This window comes from Malania oleifera, chromosome 1 (genome assembly GCF_029873635.1).
Source record: "Malania oleifera isolate guangnan ecotype guangnan chromosome 1, ASM2987363v1, whole genome shotgun sequence".
Taxonomy (NCBI): domain Eukaryota; kingdom Viridiplantae; phylum Streptophyta; class Magnoliopsida; order Santalales; family Ximeniaceae; genus Malania; species Malania oleifera.
In genome coordinates this window covers 80,705,492-80,722,925 of record NC_080417.1, presented here as the reverse complement: position 1 = coordinate 80,722,925, position 17,434 = coordinate 80,705,492, and positions in this window count along the sequence as shown.

Sequence of the window (17,434 nt, the reverse complement as noted above, 5' to 3'; positions counted from 1 at the left end):
AGTTTCATCTTCCCCATTAGTTTCATCATTATCAATGAAGTGAACATGTACAAAAGGTTCAATTCCAATGTCAGCAGTCCTTACGTGTTCTTCCACAGCACCGATCCTATTCAATGGTATAGGATCGACTCCTTCCTCAGCAACATTGAAAGCAAATTGCATTGTTGCACTAACATATGGCTTATCTTCTTGGAAAGCATCCTTGTTGACATTCTTCTCCTCATCTACGACTTCTATAATATCATACAAACTTAGAAGAGGAATTTTTTGGGCCACATGTCATTCACCCTTCAATTTTGTATCGTTAAGGTAGAACACTTGTTCTGCCTACATCGCTAGCACAAAAGGGTCATTTTGATACCTTGGCATACTAAAATTGATACTGGTAAAGTAGGCATCTGTGCTTATCCCACTCTTTTTATTACTAATGTCCCACTAGACACACTTGAATAAGTGGACGAGTCTATTGGCTCTATAGTCAAGCTCAATAATGTCATCCAAGACACCAAAGTAGTCCATTTCCTCATCTCCTTCTATGCCTAGCACCACAACCCCACAATTTTGGATTCTTCTATGCTATTTTAGAGACTTCGTATGAAATCTTAAGTCGTTGACAATGCAACCACTATAGCAGTTAACTCATTGATCGAGGTCACATGCTAACGCGTACAAATCTTTACTTGTCGTTGGTTACATAACTTTAATCTATTAATTAAAAGAAGTTTAGATGAGTAAACTGTCAATATTGAAACTGTACATAGCTTCAAACTTACATCAAATTTATTACTTACATGGCTCCCAAACCAATTGACAAATTCCTTCTTATGTCTTTCATCAACATTTCTTTCATTTTAGGCTAGAAGTTCAACTCTATGTTCACTATATACGACAATAGTACATGTTAATGTCAACTAAGTATATAGTACACATTATGGAGCTCGAAACCACGTACTCAATATATGGAATAGTTTCATCACAATTATTAAGGACGTAAAAATGTGTCTTTCGTAGGTCTTTCATATCAATGAAATCATACACCCATCCACCGAATGACCGAACATTTTCTTGAAATATAGAGCTCATAGGTTCTTCATCTTTGAAATTACCATGAACGTCTACATTTCAATCCTCATAAGTGAACCTTGTGTCAATATCATGTAGATACATTGATAAAAAAATGTAAGACATTCACAATAAATGTATGTCTCGATGATTGAACCTTTCATATGTGTCTTATTGTGCACATAACCCTTCAAAGTTGGCAAGAACCAGTACATTTTACATAGCATTAGTGACTTCTACGTACAAATAAAGTGAGGAAATCACGTGAACATTGTAAAAAGACTTTATAATTTACCTCTCAATAGGATACATCCAATGATGTTGCACCGGTCTAGCAATTACGGCCTCCCTTGGTAAATGAACGACTAGGTGGACTATCACATCAAAGAATGTTGATGGAAATATTTTCTCTAGCTTGCATAGTATGATTACGATGTCCTCCTCTAACCGTTCAAGTATGTTTATGCTCAATTTCTTGGAGAACAATTGTCAAAAAAAGATCCCCAGCTCAATCACCATCAAGCGAACATCTTTAGTCAAGTTTCCACAAAGGACAACTAGTAGAACCCATTGCAGAAGGACGTGACAGTTATGATTTTCATTCCTAATATCTTCTATTCCTTCGTGCTTATGCATCGAGATATGTTGGATGCATATCCATCAAGGAACTTCACTAATTTCAGCCATTCGAAGAAATTATTCTTTTCATGATTTGAAAATGTGTAACATGCTGATGGCATAAGAAGCTTGTCCACATCACGAATCAAATGCAACTTAGGTCATATTCTCATATCTTCCATATCCCGGCGAACATTTGCATTGTCATTTGTCTTCTCATTTATATCCAGCAATGTGCAAATGACATTCTCACAAATGCTCTTCTCTATGTACATAACATCCAAGTTGTGGCATAGTGGAAGATCTTTCCAGTATGACAACTCGAAGAAGATGCTTCCCTTTGTCCAATTTAACTCATTCTCAGTGTCACACCCAGAACCCCAAAATGGGACCCGTAGGTGAGAATGTAACCTAACCTGTCCCTGTATCATACAAATCACCACAGATACAGTACAAAGGATAAGGGTCCGACCCCGTGGGGTTCCTAGGCACCCTAAACACATCCAAACACAATCATATATGTAACGAAAAAAGGTCATCTATATACATATGCAGTACCATACCAGAGTCTATACAAGAGCGAAACATGGCACTAACAAAACGTACAAACTCAGTACCCAAATACAACTCAAAATGACAACCTAACAAAACTACAATCCTAACACTTACCCAAGTGCTAACGCAGTATACCGGCCATTACGCTCCCTACACCAAGACGCTAGTTCCGGTTACTCGAAGGACCTGTAAAAATATACGTACAATAGGGGTGAGACACCTCTCAGTAAGGAAGAACACAAGTTATATCGGTGTGGCATTTGAGTGTTATCATGACAAAACATTCATGCAGTTAAATGCATTCCAGTACTAATTTACACAGTGCATATACGCACACACACGGTGGCCATTTATATGCAGCGCCATCACGATACATATACATGATCAGTAATCCTCAGTGTCATCACACTCTTCGGCCCGAAGCTGACTCGCGACATACGGCGTTGGCCCGTAGCCAACTCGTGAACACGGCGCCACCGGCACATGGCTAGTCCCCGACTCCCATGGCATCGTACCGGCGCTAAACAGGTGGATCCACACCCTTCGGCCTGATCTGCCGGAATAGGCTCACGCCCTCAGATATAGAGCTGGACACTCTTGCCTACATGGCAGGCGATAACACGCCCTCAGATATAGAGCCGCACACTCTTAGTACCTGGGACAATTTCGGAACTGCGTTCCTACTAGCATTTCAACATATCACACACACATGCATGCTCATATAACCAAACAAAGTACACTCATTTGGTAATCTAAATCATGGTTTTCCAAGAAAATACGATTTAAATAAAGTCAAGGTACGACCATCCTAATATCACAGTATAAATCACACATATACTCGGTTTTCAACAAAACCTAGGATTCAGCCCGTCGCCCCCTTTTTCCCAAAACTGTAATAATGAAAAACCCATAGTTTTCCCCGTTAGATCCCCCCAAATAAGTAACCAAAACATACACAGGACCGTGGACCACAGTTCCACCGAGTCCGATTTCAAAAATAACCAATATAAACATAGTTCCCCTTACCTTAACCCCGTAAGCAAATCCCAAACTCCAAGGTCCCTAAACAGCGAACCGAGCTCCAAAACCTATAAATAACAGTACAGAATATGTTCACAAAACAGTTACCTACAAATCTACCAAATCAGAATTGAACACCGAGCCTTACCTCGATTTTACGCCGAAACCCAAAAATCTCCGAAATGAGATTCCGATCCGTAGAAGTTATTGAGAATCCTTCCACGATCCTCGTGGTAGCTTCCGTTTTCTCATTCTATTAACAATCGGCAAAGAATTCTAGAAAGAAGGAGTAGGGAGAGGTTTAGAGAGAGAGAGAGAGAGAGAGAGAGAGAGAGAGAGAGAGAGAGATATTTGAGATTTCTTAATGAGGAAGCAAAGGAAATTTCTTTTTATAGCCCTTTGACCCAGAAATTTCCAATTTTGCCCCTCTCTTAATATTTAAACCCATTTTTCATATTTTGGGTTCTTACAATCTCCTCTCCTTACAAAAATTTCATCCTCGAATTTTGTCATCTCTCATTCCCAGACTCATACATACAATCAAATACATAGACACAACTCAATAGTGAACTGGCGATCATCACATCGTAGTCCCATCATACACATACACATAGACACAACTCAAGAGCAAACTAGCAATCACCACAGCACAGTCCCATCATACACATACACGTACACATACATACCCTCACTTATGGCAGAGGAATACCGTGGTTACATATACAACAGTCTCAGGAGTTCACAATATTCGCACTCCTGACGACTAACCACCTATCCCAACCCGTAATAAGATCATGTACAAGTGCTCAAAATAACTGTGGATACTTCCGACGTATTTCCGTTTCTAGTTCCCAAGAAGCTTCCTCAACCTCATGGTTTGCCACAATACCTTCACTAACGGTATCTCTCTGGTACGAAGCTTTTGAACTTTACGGTCCAGAACCTGAACACGTATCTCCTCATACGCTAAAGTATCCCCAATTTCCAACTCATCATAACTAATCACATGTGAAGCATCCAACATCTACCTCCTCAACATGGAGACATGAAACACATCATGGACCCTCGAAAGTGCTGGAGGTAATGCAACTCTGTAGGCTACTGGACCCACTCGCTGAAGTACCTCGAATGGTCTGATATACCTCGGGCTCAGCTTGCCCTTCCTGCCAAATCTCATCACTCCCTTCATCAGAGCAATACGCAGAAATACCTTACCTCCCACTTCAAACTCTAACTCACAGCGGCTAACATCTGCATAACTCTTCTGCCAGCTCTGAGCCGATTTAATCCTCTCCCAAATCAAACCTACCTTCTTAGACGCCTGCTGCACAAGTTCAGGTCCTAACACGTGACGTTCACCAACCTCGTCCCAACACAAAGGGAGATCGACATCTCCGACCATACAAAGCCTCGAACGGTGCCATCCAGATACTAGACTGGAAGCTGTTGTTATAAGTGAACTCCACAAGTGGCATAAATTGTATCAAACTACCACTAAAGTCTAACACACAAGCTCGCAACATATCCTCCAATATTTGTATCATCCTCTCCGACTGCCCATCAGTCTGGGGGTGGAACGCTGTACTAAAAGTAAGCTTCGTCCCCAATGCCTCTTGCAAACTCGTCTAGAATCGAGAAGTAAACCTCGGATCTCGATCTGACACAATGGACACCGGTACCCCGTGCATTCTCATAATCTCATGCACATACAAATTTGCTAGCCTACTCAAAGGATAGCTAGCTTTCATCGGTATGAAATGAGCAAATTTCGTCAATCTATCCTCAATCACCCAAATAGCATTCTGCCCATGAAGCGTTGGCGGCAATCCAGTAACAAAATCCATGGAAATATGCTCCCATTTCCACACCAGAATAGGCAAAGGCTGCAACAGCCCTGCCGGCTTCTGATGTTCAACTTTCACCTGCTGAGATGTCAGACACTGCTCCACGAACTGAGCAATCTGCCTCTTCATACTAGACCACTAGAAGGTCTCGTGCAAGTTCTCATATATCTTTGTACTACCAGGATGTACCGTATACATAGAATGATGCACCTCCTCTAAAATCGTCCTTCTGATCTCATTATCGTTCGGAACACACAGTCTAATCCCAAACCTCAACACACCTCCTTCAGAGATGTTAAACTCTGTAGCCAATCCCTGTTGTACCTTTTCCATAGCCTTTGCCAACTCTGCATCACTAGCTTGCGCGGCTTTTATACGCTCAAATAGGGTCGGTTGGACCACCAAACCAGCAACATAAGCTTGATGATCACCAACCACCAACTCTATACCTAAGCTCTCCAAATCCCGTCTGATGTGACACTGAGTTACAACTGCAGATATAGCTGTAGGTCCTGACTTCCGACTCAACGCATCAACCACCACATTTGCCTTTCCCGGGTGATAACTGATCGTGCAATCGTAGTCCTTAATCAACTCTAGCCACCGCCTCTGCCTCATATTCAACTCCTTCTGCGTGAAGAAATACTTGAGGCTCTTATGGTCAGTGAAGATCTCACGCTGCACCTCATACAAATAGTGTTGCCAGATCTTCAGTGCATACACAACAGCAGCCAACTCCAGATCATGTGTAGGGTAATTCTTATCATACCCTTTCAGTTGCCGAGAAGCATACGCCACAACCTTACCCTGCTGCATAAGCACACATCCTAAGCCCTTAAGAGACACGTTGCTATAAATCACAAATCCATCATCCCCCGAAGGAATGGTCAACACTGGAGCAGTAATCAGCCGATGCTTCAACTCCTGAAAGCACTGCTCGCAATCATTGGTCCACTCAAACTAGACTCCCTTCCTAGTCAATTGAGTCAGAGGTCCAGACAGTTTAGAGAAACCCTCTACAAACCGACGATAGTATCCCGCCAGTCCTAAAAAACTCCGAACCTCCTGCGCATTCTTTGGCCTTACCCAGTCGACCATAACTTCAATCTTACTAGGATCAACTGATATTCCATCCCCAGTAACCACATAGCCTAAGAACCCAATCTGATTCAACCAAAATTCACATTTCTTCAACTTAGCATACAGCTTCTTCTCTCGCAGAATCTGTAACACTAACCTCAAATGTTCCACATGTTCTTCTGTACTCCTCGAGTATACCAGAATGTCATCAATGAATATCACCATGAACCGATCTAGGTACTCATGGAAAACCCTGTTCATCAGATCGATGAACACCGTCGGAGCATTCGTCAACCCAAAGGGCATGACTAAAAACTCATAGTGGCCATATCTAGTTCAGAAAGTCGTCTTCGCTACATCCTCCGCTCTAACCCTCACATGATGATATATTGACCGCAAATCGATCTTTGAAAAGACCCGCGTCCCCTGCAACTGGTCAAAGAGATCATCTATACGAGGTAAAGGATAACGATTCTTCACAGTTACCTTGTTAATCTCACTGTAATCAATGCATATCCGCATCGACCCATCCTTCTTCTTCACAAATAGTACTGGAGCTCCCCAGGGCGAAACACTAGGTCGAATGAATCCGCTATCTAGTAATTCCTACAGCTACTCCTTCAAATCCCGAAGTTCTACTGGAGTTATCCGGTACAGAGCTTTAAAGATCGGCGCCTTACCAGGCAACAACTCTATCGCAAACTCCACCTCACGATCTGGACGTAAACCGGGTAAATCATCTGGGAACACATCCGAGAATTTGCTGACTACCCGAACATCCTCGAGTCTCAACTCATCCCGCGGCGGTTCCTGCACACAAGCTAAGTACCCCTGACATCCGTCCAAGAGTAGCCTCCTCGCTTGTAGTGCCGACAGAATCTATGGTGTTGAACGCACACACGATCCCACGAACTCATACTCCTGCTCCCCAGGAGGTCTGAAAACTACCACCTTTCTACGACAGTCGATCACGGCATAACTGGAGAACAACCAGTTCATCCCCAGAAAGACGTCGAACCCTGACATGTCGTATACCACAAGATTCACCGGTAACAGCTTTCCCTGAATTTCCACTGGGCAGTCTATCAACATCTTCTTACAGAAAGATACATTCCCAGATGGCATAGTAACAGCTAATACCTCATTTATGTCTCGAGTCTCAATCCCACACCGTCCCATAAAATTTACAGATACAAAAGAATGGGTTGCACCCGAATCAAACAGAACAGAAGCTTTATTCGAAAGACATAATAAGGTACCTGTCACCACATTACCTGCATGCTCAGCATCCGCTGGAGTAAGAGAGTATACTCTGGCCAGAGCTGTATTCGTCCGAGCGGTTCCCCGAGATATCTGATTACTCCCTCGGTCCCCACTAACTGCAGGCACGTCTCGCCTCGGTGCTCGACAATCACAAGACATGTGGCCTGGCTTGCCACAGTTGTAGCAACTACCCCCAAATGACCGGCACTCTCCCTCGTGCCACGTGTGACATCTGGTACAACGACCACCGGTCTGGCTCATCTGAAAGTCCTGGCGCTCGGTATTCTAGTGGTAACCCGAGCCCTTGCTCCTCTTCTTCCATGATCCCTGATGAGATCCTGTCTGAGAACCAGAAGGTACTGTCCTCTTCCTCGATTCCTGATCCGCCTCATCCTCCCGAATACCAGTCTCGATCACCGTGGCCTTATCCACCAATACCGAGAACTCGCGAAACTGAAGCATACCCACCAGTCTACGGATATCCTTCTTTAAACCCTTCTCGAATATCCGAGTCTTCTCATACTCACTTGAGATCATACATGGTGCAAAGCGGGATAGCTCTATGTACCGCGCCGCATATCCCTGCACCGTCATACTACCCTGAGTCAGCGCAGAAAACTCATCTGCCTTCGCATCACGTACGGAAGTCAGGAAGTATCTGTCAAAGGACACCACCTTGAAATGGCTCCACGTCATCTCCTCAAAATCGGTTCTCTGTTTCACCAACATTTTCACCACAGTCCACCATCAACCCGCTTCCCCAGATAGCTGGAAGGTAGCATAAAGAACTCGCTGACAATCCGTGCAGTGCAGGACCTCCAAGATCCTCTCAATCTTTTCCATCCATTCCTCTGCTATCATCGGGTTAGGTCCTTTAGAGAACGTTGGAGGATGCATGCGTGTGAACCTTTCAATGGTGCACCCCGCAGCAGTAGGAGAGCGCTCGCGTCTCCTCACACTCCGCCCGATCTCCCGCAATAACTGCCTCGTCAAACCCCGAGGCACAGAAGAAGACTCACCACTCGCAGTCTCCTCGAAGCCACTTCCCAGGTTATTATCCTTGGGCTCCATTCTGCAACACAATAGGAATCTATTAGTATCCTTACAACACATACAGTTAACACAATGATCTACACTAATCATGTTAACTACTTCCCGCAAGGTCTAGGTCTATCCTATCACAATGACACGAAAATCATAAATGATTAGCCCTACTTTTACTGGAATTGTCATCCCAGGAAAAACACAGAATACCATTGACAATTCTCGGTCTAGCAACCGAACAACCCTCAACCAACTCTACCCATATCCATATCCTATAATATGGTATGTACTCATAACTAAGCCTAACCAAGTCTACAAGACCTAGTAACCTGGTTAGCTCTGATACTAGGTTGTCAGGCCCCGAACCTCGAAATGGGACCCGAAGGTGAGAATGTAACCGAACCTGTCCCTGTATCATACAAATCACCACAGATACAGTACAAAGGATGAGGGTCTGACCCCGTGGGGTTCCTAGGCACCCTAAACACATCCAAACACAATCATATATGCAGCGGAAAAAGGTCATCTATATACATATGCAGTACCATACCAGAGTCTATACAAGAGCAGAACATGGCTCTAACAAAAGTAACCAATATAAACATAGTTCCCCTTACCTTAACCCCGTAAGCAAATCCCAAACTCCAAGGTCCCTAAACAGCGAACCGAGTTCCAAAACCTATAAATCACAGTACAGAATATGTTCACAAAACAGTTACCTACAAATCTACTGGATCAGAATTGAAAACCGAGCCTTACCTCAATTTTACGCCGAAATCCAAAAATCTCCGTAACGAGATTCTGATCCGTAGAAGTTGTAGAGAATCCTTCCACAATCCTCGTGGTAGCTTCCGTTTTCCGATTCCTTCAACAATCGGCAAAGAATTCTAGAGAGAAGGAGTAGGGAGAGGTTTAGAGAGAGAGAGAGAAAGAGAGAGAGAGATATTTGAGATTTCTTAATGAGGAAGCAAAGGAAATTTTCTTTTATAGCCCTTTGACTTGGAAATTTCCAATTTTTCCCCTCTCTTAATATTTAAACCCATTTTTCATATTTTGGGTTCTTACACTCAGCACGTTTCCTTTTTCTACTGCTTGGTACTTTCCCAAATTTCACATCTCTTACCAACTTTAGCTGATTTAATATCTCTTCCCCACTTAGTTAATTTGACTGCAACCTTTATTCAAGTTTTCCATTAAAGCTTATGACACCAAAATTCCTCCAAGGATATCCAAGTCATAGAAAACAACGATAACACATAAAGCATAACTTGCGTCCATGCTTCAAGGATAAGGACCCAACATCTTTATTACACACAGGACATGCTAAGTAACATTTTGTGCTCCAACTCAATAGATTGTCATAAGCAAGGAAGTCAATAATTGTCCACAACAGTGTAGCATGCATCCAAAATGTTATCTAGTTTCCACACCAATGTCGCCACTCCTTTTTCCCATAGTTCTTCAACTCATCAATTAACAGCCTCAGATAAACATCAATATCATTACCAGGTGCCCTCGGTCCAGGAATAAGAGGAGACATGTAAATGAAGGGTTCTTTCATACATTGTCATGGCAGCATATTGTATAACATCATCATAACTGGTCACATGCTATACGGGTTGTTTATGTTGTTAAAAGGATTGAAACCATCTAAAACAAGGCCAAGTTTGATGTTGCGAGGATCACTACCAAACCACAGATGCATTTTATCAAACTCAACCTAAGCTTCTGAGTCTACATGATGGTTAAGGGTGTTTTCCTCTTGAAGACGTTTCGCTTTATATCATCTCATATCTACAGCAGTATTTCTACACATGTATAATCTTTGCAACCACAGTATTAATGGATAATATCACAAAACTTTTTAGGGAATCCTTTTACCCTTCTTTTGTTTAGTTTTACACCTCGATTCACCACATTCAGGACACTAGTTTGCATTTTTGAGTTCACCATAAAAAAGTGCACAATCATATCTACACACATGTATTAGAGTGTAACTGAGACCCAATTCAAGCATGTATGTCTTCGTCTCATAAAAATATTTTGGAAGTGTTTCACCATCAGGCAGTGCCACCTTAATGAAGTTTAAATGCATATTGAATGCGCTCTGAGATAACCTATGCATTGTCATTGCATGAAGGAACTTTATCAAGAGCTCTAATTTTGAGAATTTTTTACAGTTTGAATATAGGGGCACTCGTGCATCCCTCGAAAGATTAGGAAATGGTTTACCAAGTTATTTAACTGACTAGGATTGCAAGGTATGGTACATACCGAAATAGATTCAGCACTAGTAGGTGACATAGTGACATCATCCGTGTCCACTGTAATCCCCTTTTGCAAGTCACCTAACGTTTTAATTAACCCTTCCGAACGAGTATTACTACCTACTATATTTGCCCCCTCATCGTCATATTCATCATCATCGCTCTAAAGTCAGTAATTTTCACTGTGGAACACCCATGTTGTGTAGTTTTTCTCCATTTCATAGTCTAATAAATGTCTTTCAACAAACCAATGTGTCAAAATGTTATATTTTGGAATTTCTTGCAAGGACACGTTATGCTACGAGATTTGTGTACACGAGGACGCACAAACTCTATGAAATCATGTACACCTTTCACATATTCTGGCAAAAACCTACCTCGAGCCTTCATCCAACTCTTATCCATGTTCATTAATTATCATATAACATGTTCAAGTAAATGGTGTTGATTATATTCTCATAATGTTCATGAGGCATGCATCGTGAATCCTAAAATCAACCACCTTTAGTCTAAAGGGTACAGATCCTGCCCCACTCAAGAATGTTGCATTTGCATTACAATCAATTATTCAAATTCCTTCATCATAGTCATTCTAAATTTTGGCAGCATCTCTCCATGGCTCTCCAAGTACATGAGATGGAGGAAGTGAACATGTTGCTAGTTTTTCATCACTAACAAATTATCACAACACTTCACTATGCACCCAGAAAACATAGGTAGAGATGCGCTCAAAATATGTAATGGCAATGAACAAAGAGTGAACGATGACAACAATGTAAATACAACATCCTAAATTATCCACATCGGACAATTTAAGAATGGTTGAAGTACGAACATCACTAATCATAAATGAAACAAACAATTAACATGTTCAATTGATTATTAGTCTAGATACAATGACTAATAATCAATTGAATATTAATTGATTTTTCTCACATGTACGATAAGACATGAATGTGTAGTAACCATTCTTGAATGGGTCTAACTTCAATGAACACATATACTTTCTCTCTCTCTCTCTCTCTCTCTCTCTCTCTCATCATGACAGTGCTGCAGTGAAATAATTATTTAGATTATGATCGCACACATTTATGTGGCTATACAACCATTGCTTCTTATCTAATTATGAAAATGGTTTCGGTCCTTGCTATCATATTTTAATGTGTTGTTAGTCTATGCATGGTAACTATCATAACATCTCAAAGGACTCAATAATTTCATGAATCGAGTGGTGATGAAGTTCAAATCAATGTAAAATGTGGAGGTGATAAATGGGTTTAAATATAGGTTAATGAATTAAGTTGCCACTAACCTATTATTTATCTGAGGTGAGGTTAGATAAATTAATTTAGTTACTACTATTTGGTCTCTAAGCTACCACTAAGAACAAGTAATCATGGTCTTCACAACCATGAATGTTACATTTTATTTAAATATAAACAAACTAATATAGTTGGTAAGTTCATAATGAATACTTATAATTGCAGTTATTGTATTGTCAAAAAATTAGTGCCTTTAATTCATAATGAAAGCTACACATAGTTTCTAATTTCTTTCCAATCAAGAGTGCTTAAGTGATTTTATTCTGTTTGTTTTAAGCATTAGATGTCATCTTGGAACATTTTATTTTTTGAGTGTTCCCTGATCTTAAGTTGATTTAGGTTTCCAAGGGTCATCGTGAGGGTATTTACCAAGTAGTACTTTTGTGCTTCTATCTTAAGGAATTGGAAACGAAATCGTAAGATTAAGATTATCAATGTGCAAGATTAATGCATCACTAGATCAGTTAAGTGATCTAATTTCAAATTGTACATTTATATATATCGCTAGTTTAATATGCAACTTAAGTTCCTCATTCTTAACTACAAAAAGGTGCTTTTTTTCCTTTTTTCTTTCGTAAAAGATAGAGTTAGTTAATAAATCAATATTTGGATTATGGTGTATGATTTATCATGAATATTTTTTTAGCTCCTAAAATTCACTTCACCGATCAACCAAATACGCAGATTTTACTTTTAATTGATTTAATTTTTCGTTTATATTTCAATTTGGGCAATAAAGTCGTGAAGAGGGAACTCGGGGAAGAGGATAAGCAGATTGGGTTGGGAATTGGGAAGAGGGGCTTAGGCAAAGCCACAAAGAGGCGATTCATGAAGAGGGAGAAGTGGAGAAGGACTAAAGGAGAACCCAAAGGCTGGGGCATAGAGGACATGAACAGTCGGAACAAAACAACTCTAGCCCTAGCTGGCCTATGCCTTTCCCCAATTCAGCCTTTAACATATAATATATATATATATATATATATATATATATATATATATCACTAATTTGTATCCACAGCTAATGGGTCTAAAAGTAGTCAACATCACTAGTGAGTTTTAGAAAAATTATTCTAAAGGAAAGTTGGGGAGTCTTGGTTTATTTGACTAAGTGAATTTAGCTCTATTTAGTGGTGAATGCTTGCGCCTGTAACTTGGAAAATTCAAGCGACAGATTATATGAATGTAATATTTCCAGGAGCACAAGGATGCTAAATTAATTAGCTGATGTGTAGCATATACAACAACCATAAGTCATGCAGACATTATTTTTTTTTTCTTTTTCATTGTCTTATTTTTTTAAAAGTTTTGCATTGTTCGGTGAAGGCTTCAAGGATTTACTGTAAATCCATCAGTCTATCAAATTTTCTTTCCCTCTCAGCGAAAACTAAATTGTAGTAAAATGATTGGACAGAACATCATTTTGAATGCTTGTAAACTTTCAAATGTACCATTCTATACATGATGTAAAGACCCGAAAAATTAAAATAATTAGAAAAAATAATAAATATAATTAATTAATTAATTAATTAAAATTATTAATCAATGAATTAGTTAAACATTATTAAATTGATGTATTAAATAAATAAATAAAAAGAAATAGTATAAGAGAAATAAAAAAAAAACTAATTGAAATAAGAGAAATATATATATATATATATATATATGTTTTAAGTTAATTTCTTCCTGAAGCAAAGAAGAAGGAAGAAGTTTGTTTTTTTTTAACAGAGAGCTATGCCCCCCCCCCCCCCAACACTCACCTTCATCTCCATCTCCGTCTCTCTCTCTCTCCCAATTTCTCGACAGATTTGCGGCGAATCGGGAAACAGAAGGTGCCGTTGGATTCCTAACTCTGCTACCGACATTTCTACTAGAACGGATTTGTCATGGGAGCGGCGTAGATACCATTCTTAGGGTAAGATAACTTTTTCCTAATTTTTCAATTTCTCTTTAAATCTATCGCTAAATTGACGAACGGGCACCACCACGTGGTCCTAGTCACGATTCTCGTCATTTTCGCGTGAGTAAATTTTCAATTTGGGTTTTCTAAGCCCCACTCCAAAGCGAGAGTGGGATTTGGGGAATTAGGTAAATTGGTTATATTTGCGAGTATAACTTTTTATTTGAAAATTATGGCCCTAGAAAATATTAAAATAATATTTTATCTAGGGTTAATTTAATGGAACTAGGGTTTTTGAATCAGGGTCTGAATGAGTGCCACAGACATCTATGTGGGATTCTTGTCGGTGTAGTTCAAGGATTCAGGTGAGGGGAAATTATATATTAAATCAAGTTTTCCTGAATTAAAATGGATTATGTTTTATTTAAGTTTTTATATATATATATATATATATATATATGTATATATATATGTTTCCATGTGGGTATAAAACGTCAACTATGTAAATTATGTTTTCTGAGCCTAGGACCATTTATTTAGCTATGTATATGTGAAAATGAACTGATGAAAGTGAAAGATATTTTCTAGGAAATTATGTAAGAAATGAAAAGTATTTTCAATTTATAAACGTTAAATGTTGGTTGGCTTATTTTACAAGCAATATATGAATTCTACTGCTAAATTGTGTAGCATGAGTAATGTAAGTTTTGTGCAAATATATGTTACATGTATGAGAAGCATGCTAAGTAAGAAAAGCATTAAGAATAAAATATTATATGAACCATGTTGCTTGTGTATGCTAAATGCAACCATGTAAATGTAAGACAGCTGAAAAGAGCCATGTTAGCAGATTCTAGCACATTTCTATGTAGACTAACTAACACTAGGAGGAAAAAAGAACGGTGGGGGGTGGCTGGAGACGACGCGTGCAAGGAGGAGGAGGAGGGAAGGAGGGAGGAGGAAATGAGGTAGAGGAGGAAGAGTTTAGGGGAAAATTGGGGTAAATTCGCGCGGGGTTAGGTATTTAACATTTTAGAGTATTAGTGACGGTTCTTATAAACTGTTACTAAAATTCTTGACCTTTTTAACCTAGTCAACAAATACATTATTCATGACGATTCTATAAACCATTAGTGATACAAGACTATTAGTGACAATTTTTCTAAACTGTCACTAATAATAGATTATTAGTGATGGTCTATAAGAATCATCACTAATATCGTTGACATTTTTTCTAGTCAAGAAATGCATTATTAGTGACAGTTCTATAAACCGCCACTAATACAAGGCTATTAGTGACAATTTTTGGGAACCATGACTAATAATAGACTATTAGTGACGGTTTATAAGAACCGTCACTATTATTTTTGACCTATTTTTGAGTCAACAAATGCATCATTAGCGAGAGTTTTCAGAAACCGTGACTAATAATAGACTATTAGTGATGGTTTATGAGAACCACCACTAATATTATTGACCTATTTCCTAGTCAACAAATGCGTTATTAGTGATGCTTCAAAGTCGTCACTAATACCCTAAGAAATGTCGCTAATATTTTCCCGTAACAGTTTGACCGTGAAAAGTAGTTTTCCACAGTAGGTTTGAGCGGGAAACTGATTTTTAGTGATGAAAGTATTAGCGATGCTTTCAATTTCGTCACAAAAAGTGCAGTATTAGTGACAGTTTGTACAAAATTTTTTTTTTTTTAGTGTGGGTTTGGAATAGGAGCTTCATTCTTCTTCACATGACTTAGTCTAGTCTTTGTATGGTTTTTCTCACATCTTGCATTCATTTTAGGCCTATGCATTACTTTGCCAAAAGTTTGAATTAGACCCAAATCACCCCACAGACAACTCAGTAGTGGTATACAATGAACAAGAAATAAAGGTTAATAATATTTTGGAGTCTAACAAAGTCATTAGAAAAATAGTTGAATTGAAGGAATTGGGGTGATTAAAGAAGGAACCGAGGAGCAATCTAGTGAAGTTGGCGCATCAATCAAATTAATCCTCACATATTTTCAACCATTGTGTCCTCAGGTAGTTCCCACTCTTTAGATAGGACTTTTAGTTGCCAAGTTTCACCTCAATTTCAGATAGGAATGGAAGTTCAAAGAAACAATATGACTATAGGAAAATGTAGGGTTGCATAAAAGATTTCTTAGCTAAGGAAAGATCTATCAGGAGCCGAATTGAATGCTCAGTAGATGCGATAATTCTTAGGAGTCAATAGAGGAAAGAAATGTATATGCAAGTCAAGGAGTATAGTTTAAATCTAAAACCGTATGATGTGCATCAAAAGCTAAGTTGGTTTGGGCATTTCATTAGGTGATAGAGGTTTTTAATAATTTTGGTAAAGTGATTGTTTTAGGTTGCATTGCATAAGCATTTATGTATTTCATGTATAGTCATATGTGCATAAGAATTGTCCATGGGTCCTTGCTCACGTTCCAATTGCCTACAAAATTAGTGTGCCATAATGGAAGAGCCAAAAATATAAAAAAAATTTGGGGTTCCAACATTAAGCAAAACTAGGCAATATCCTTGCATCCTTATAGCACTAGACGGAAGGTCAGAATCATGGGAGAGTAGTTGGGAAATCGCATAAGGGGACTTGAACACAGCCATAAGGAGATCAGTTTGGATGTTTGTGAGATTAAGGATCAAATGAATAAGTTGATGGAGATACTTTCTACTATGAGCAAGGGGAAAGCTATGCAATCTCAAGAACCTACAATTGAAGAGGATCCTTTATTCCCGCCAGGATTCACACCAGCTAATGGACATCCTTCATCATAATCGGCAAATGTAAGCTCAAGGCCAAGCTCATACATATTCATTCCAACAACATCAGCTCTCCGGGGTTCCAACCAATCAGAAATACTCAAGTCCCACCAATTATAATTCATGATGTCTAAGAAAGGGGAATAGCCAGGGAAATAATTAAAGAACAAACCCCTAGCTTAGAGGTGAACCGTAGGTATGAGGTATTGGAAGAGCGCTTATGAGCCGTGGAGGGTATGAACGTGTTTGGAATGGTAGATGTGTTTGACCTATGTTTAGTAATCTGATTCTACCCCCCCCCCGAAGTTCAAAGTCCTGGATTTTGAGAAGTTTAGCGGGTCCAAGTGTCTAGTAACTTATCTAAAGATTTATTGCTAGAAAATGGTTGTGTATTATAATAATGATAAGATGTTAATCCATTGTTTTCAAGATAGCTTGACTGAAGCAATCATGAGATGGTACATCCAACAAGATCGTACAAAGATCTGCACCTGAAAGGATCTAGCTCATGCTTTTTTAACTAGTATAGGCATGTGATTGAGATGGCTCCCGACAGGTTGACTTTGTAGAATATGGAGAAGAATATGAGTGAACCACTTAAATAATATGCACACCAATTGAAAGAAATGGCAACATAGGTTCATCTTCTGGTTGAGGATAAGGAAGCAATTTCTTTATT